Source organism: Triturus cristatus, chromosome 4_1 (assembly GCF_964204655.1).
Source record: "Triturus cristatus chromosome 4_1, aTriCri1.1, whole genome shotgun sequence".
Lineage (NCBI taxonomy): Eukaryota > Metazoa > Chordata > Amphibia > Caudata > Salamandridae > Triturus > Triturus cristatus.
Window position 1 is genome coordinate 952,246,052 of NC_140585.1, and position 6,012 is coordinate 952,252,063.

Consider the following 6,012-nt stretch of genomic DNA (forward strand, 5'->3'; position numbering starts at 1 on the left):
CATTAAGTCCTATTTCAGTCTTATTTAGAGTTATGGTTCCTGATCTTCAAAATTTGCAGATTGCCAGAAAAATACTTGACAAAACCTTTAATAGTGATTTAGGAAAAGATGTTCATATACTCCAATTTGAATGGATTTGTATATTAACATGTAGAAAATCATGTAGAAAATGTGTCTATCCCTTTGTCTCAGTGGTTTGATTACGTGATCTTTTCTCAAGTTGTCTCTTCGCAATAGTAGCTCTTGTTTCATTGTGTCACTATTTTAATACACTTTAAGAGCCTTACATTAGTATTGCAATTAGTTAATGTGACTTAATACTCAATTTCCATATTTCTTTGAGTTAGTGAAATTTGCTCTTTTGGCAGAGTGAAAGCTTTGTTTTATTGGAACTAATGAAATATGGGAGGACCATCTGCCAAGGAATTCCCAAAACACCGTAATAATTCTAACATGCCTTAAAATACAGTTGAATAATAATAAAGGGCTCCAGAATAAACCATGCAAGCTTCATATCCTCTCTTTTCTTATTCCCATCTTCAGATTTCCTTTCAGTGAACAACCATTGCTTGCTTTACAACTCCCAGATTACTTGATGGTAATCTTCTTCCTGAATGACAGTAATAATAAGTGCCACTCAGAACTCAAGGCATTCTAGCGCCCTGGCATTTTCCAACTAAAACGTATCCAAATATTTAAGTTTAGGCGCCATATATGAATTTATGTTAGCTGAAATTCATTCTTCAATACCAAGAAATGCCTAGACACACACTGTGGTGATTAGTTACCGTCTCATTCTGCTCTGCTCCACAGATAAATACTCTAGCTCAGTGGTTCTTAGCCTGTGATCCTGGAACCGCTGAGGGTCTGCGAAACCTACTCAGGGGGTCTGCGAATGCTTAGACAATTAATGTTAACAGATTAATAACGTGTTTATAAATAAAGAAGTAAACTGTAAAGTTGAAGATTTTAAAATGTTCTGTGAATATGAAGAAATTTGAAACTGTAAGCAAAAAATTAAGTTAGCATAGACAGATTGATTTTTGGCAGCAGTGCAATTGCATCAAACAGTAGTATGAAAGATGAGTGGCCTCAATTGAATTTAGAGTAGTACCAGCCTTCCCATTGACATTAAGATGTTTATTTTTATATTTGTGAATATTTAATAATTTGTGTATTTGTTTGATGAGAGCTTTTTCCTATATTTTTAATACGTTGTTTTGTTGTTCAAATAATCAAAAATGCTAAAGTTATCGTCTCCGGCTTCCAGTAATGACTCATTGGGGGCCCTTGCTTCTGGTAATAATGCTGAATGATGTGGGGGGTTCTCAGCAGTCAAAAGGTTAAGAACCACTGCTCTAATAGGTAAATTCGTTCACCATCTGTTCACCCCGGGAGTACCTTTCCGGAATAGTTCTATACAGTGATTCATATGCTGGGCAGAAAAACATTGGTCCCTTCTCATTCGTTCCTGGAATCTGCAAATTTCAAACGTTTGCGCTGATTGGCTGTTGAAGCATTTTTTTCTACAACTGCTTTTGCATCCCTTTTCAGTACTGGCGTCAATTTATTAAACTGCTATTAACTTGCATGCCTTTTGGCTGTAACTCCTAGTTGTTTCTACAGTTCCTTTCTTCTAATGACTTCTTCAGAGTTGGTAAATGGATCGTATCATTAGCAATCAAGTTGACTAAGGACTGAATCTACTGTAAAATTAATAAGGTTGGTGGCTCTTCTTTGTCCCTGATATTTAATAGTGTTTCTTTTGCCTATTATCTCTTTCTAGTCCCTTAAAGTGTCCATTAAGCAGATTCTGGGTGCATTTGTGAAGCACCATGGCACTAAGTACTTATAAGTATTCCAGAAGACTCTGTGCACTAATCTCACAGTTTAATGGTCTTTAATGCACTTTATGGAGTATGTTACAACAAAATATTACAGGATCTTAGTTTACTGTTTTTAGGGTCATTCTAATTAGTCATTGGCCAGTAAAAACCTTAAAGTTTCATTTCGGCATGACACAAAAAGTTACTAAGCAAATTTCAAGCTAGCATTACTCGCTTTCAAACATTCAATCACAGCCTGTCTGCAAGAACAAATGCCCATTAGGTTGAACGGCTGTTCAAGCAGGCCTCTTTTACGCCAGTATTGGAACTTTCATAGATTCACATGCTCTTATCTCATTTATTAGCGCTGGACAAATGAGGAGAATGTGAATATTGGTCTCCACGCTTTGATTGCACAATTTACAATTGTTGCTAGTCCTTTGCTTAGACTATTTTGGAATAAAGTCTAATGGTGGGAGACCATCAAATCTGTGTCATGGTTTTATTTTTTCAAAATTTTGACTAGCATGTACTAAGACATTGTCGTCTAAATTCTGCAAAGAAATTATATGATAGCAAATGGGCTGCAAAGGTGTTGTTCCCATACCTTGCCGAAAGCCCGTTTGATTCCGGGGGATTATCTTCTGATCTGTTGCCCAGGAATAGATGTTGTGAAGGAGTCTTGGAAAGTGCTTTTGCTTTGTTTCGGAACTGGGCAATTAAGCAGTAGTTGGCAGGGTTGGACTTGTCGCCCCCCCTTTGAAGATTGGATAGATAATCGCTTCCTTCCAATAGTATTGTACAACCTTACTTTGTAAAATGTAATTATATGGGGGTGTTCGTTTTCTCAACCAGAATTCTGCGTTTGATTTAAATAGGACTTGAGGAAGCCCATTGCAGCTAGGCAAGCAATGAGTGCAGCTTTTTGAGGAGGGGGGGGGGGGGCGTACCCCCGAGGAAAGTAATCCTTGACGGTTAATGTTAGATTTCTTTCAACCTGATGCAATGCTAAGCCATAGGGTTATTTGCACAGTATAGCGTATATGGGTATGAATCCACATAACTTCAATGATGTTGACATTGTTTGCTTTATCCAAAATTCTCAGAATTGGTCATGATGTTGTTTCTTTGCAGCTCATACCTTTTGTACTTGTAGTAACTCCTGCAGATTCTTCTTCGGGGTTCTTAGTTCTCATTGTACCTCTTTCTATTTGTATTCTGAGGGTCTGGGTACTCCAGTTTCCTCTGTTACTAGAAGGAACAAAAAATGTGCCATGTTGTAGTAGGAGTCAGGAAAATGTGTATGAGGTTTTTAAACAACTTGCACCCACTCTTGTGAAGGTTATCCTCGTATTTGTGGCAGTGTTCAAATAAGAGTGCAGAGCGTGCCTCAATGTCATGTGACTGTATTCTATTATTTTTTAATTTCCATTTTAATTTATTTCAATTCTCCCAGTGTGGTAAGGCTAATAGAATATTTGCTTTTGAATGAGTAGTAGTCGGAGTGGTGAGTTTGTATCTAGGGAAAATTATCACTTTCTAAACGCTGATCAATTCTATAATGTATAGTGTACAGAAACAATGGGAGACATGCAGCAGTATAATCTATTACGATATTGCTGTTTGTGAGAATGTCTGTGAAGGCAGGAGATTGGTCCCCTATAAATCTTCTGTTTAGGATTATTGAGACCGCCGAGTTACACAAGGTCAAGATGTTCTCTCCTAATACGTTATGACGCTTGAGTAGGTGTACGCCCTGGTAGGCAATATTCAACAGAGAATCTTTTAGGGAGTGTTGGTCTTCTTTATAATGGAAAAAATACCTTTGCATTAAAATCTCCCGATAAAAGGATGGAAGTATTATTGTTTTAAATCTGTGCACAATGTATGTAATGTGTCTACTGTTCTGTGCTTCTCCTTTAACAAAGGGTTTATATGGATGTTAACTATGATTAAAGAGGATTGTTCACTGCTAGGGCCAGTACTCATTTATTGATATGAGAATTATTTTTAACTGTAAAGCAGAAGAAACCTTCATTGCCAACTTGTCCTTTGGCTGACCTTTTATTTTCCTTTGATTGCATAGTTATTGAATTAAATGTAACTTATTAATGTGATAGAAATCTACATAGCTCATGAAGAATATTAATATGAAATTGTTTCCAATAGGAGAACACTTCTTGATTTTGAATGATGTTCAGTAGGTCTCTAACATTCCCTGAACAAACGTTTAAGGAACTGGTAGTTGAGGAACTGGGTGAATAATATAAAGACTGATCTTTCATTCAATTCACTGTTGAGTTAATTAATTCTGGCAACAACTGGCTCCAGTCTTTATTTAAGCTGGATTGATCCTTTACCACATTACATTGCCTTCCAAAGGGTTGTGAGGAAGAGATCAGTAAGTTTGATGGCCTGATTTTGGCAACACTTGTAGTTTTTCCAAAAGCACTTCTCAAAATTGATTTAGTAGACTCTATTTTTAGGAAAAAGTGATTGAAATTAGAAATTGATTTGTTTACAGTTTACTCTGTTTGGCAATTAACTAACAAGCCAGGTAGGCCTTTTCATGATATTTACAGATTTTTAATCCCAATGTTTTAAACAGATCTTTTATCGAGAAGACCAAAGTTGAAATGTTTATTGTAATCCATGTGGCTAAAATGGGGTTATTTAATTGTGTCCCACGTGGTGTTAGGAATTCTGTGGCATCAATATATGTTGGGTTAAGATTCACCACATGCTTCTTTTCTCTTTAGAAGTTTGATAATGTTGCCATGGTTTAAGACCTCGCTATCCTTAGTTTGATATTCTGGCAAAAACAGTAACTTTATTGTGATGGCTTCAGGGCGCGTTTTTGACAAGCTTGAAGATGTGGGGCTACACCCCTCTGCCAAACAGTGTTTAGATTTTCAGTGGTGATTGCTAGGTACGGGGTGTCCTTTGACTTCATGTGCAGTTATATAGATAACTATAATTTTAGACTGTGTTTATTTTGATCTTTGATTGATTGTTACACATAATTTCTGCGGAGCCAATTTGAATAGTGTGGGTTTCCAAATGGATTCTGGTCTCTGCTTGCATTAAGGTAAATTTACATAGCTTTTGCTTATGATGATGCTCTCTTCCTAGGAACCTTCATTTACAGAATCATTAGGGGTCTAGGTTACTTGATTTGTTGATTTTAATTTCTTGATCCGAGTTTCTCGCATTTGTGAAATATTGGAACTTGCCTTCTGCAACCTTTTCTATTTCTGCTTTGATAATGGTTTTGAGGAGAAGTTGGAGTTTCCAAAGCTGGGATGTCCTCACAATTTGGAATAGGATGTACTTCAACCAGATATTTAATTTGGCCTTGATGTGTGGTCTTGAGTAAGTGTTTTTTTTTTTCACTTGAGTTTTCCGCAGGGGGTTTTCTATATGGATGATTTTCAAGATTGGTGTTTTGTGACAAGATATTTGAATCATAGAGCAGTCTTTGAGTTTAGATTGAAACATAATTTTTTGGAGTATTGCGATCAGAAATTGTTATTGAGGTTGTGTTTTTTATTGCCATTAAAGTGGTTAATGCTGTTGGAAGTAAGCTTAATTTACCTATTATAAAAGAACATAAAGAGGTGTTTGATTTTGCTTGTACCTCAGACCTGGCCAATAGTATTGGGTTATTCATATTTTCTAGTTTTGTGTCAATGATGAAGGCAAAAACTGCAAGTGTATTGAAAAGTGCTACTTGTATATCCAGTTTGAGTGACAATTTAGGACTTTAACTTTGGCTTGGAGTGTGCCCAGCATAGTGGACCACCATTCTTCAGTTGGAACCGCTAAGATTTCAGGGTCGATTTTCTTTTAAACATGTAAGCCTTAGTGATAATGTCCGTTTTAAAAACTGATTTGTTAGATGTGAAGTGAATGGAATTGTCAGTGTTTGTGGTAAAGATGCTTTCCATTCTTCTTTCAAGTTCTTTTGTAATTTCACAAGCTTGACTGATTGCTGCAGTAGAGTGACATGTACTGCTATGTGCCCGTCTCTGTGAGTTTTCTGTTCTTGAGATCTCGGCAATGATCTCATTATGATTTACTCCTTGTTTTGTTCCGTCTATGGAGTTATCGTATTTGTTTCCACTAACTAACTATTTATTGTATCATTGGGCCCCAGTGTACCGACTTTTTATGAAGGAATTTAAGG

The 6,012-nt window shown here is 36.5% G+C and overlaps 1 protein-coding gene across 3 annotated transcripts in view; it reads left to right on the forward strand.

The window, feature by feature from the left end:
* NEDD1 (NEDD1 gamma-tubulin ring complex targeting factor) overlaps positions 1 to 6,012 on the forward strand; it is a 307,814-nt gene that overhangs the window by 168,099 nt on the left and 133,703 nt on the right. The window lies entirely within an intron of this gene.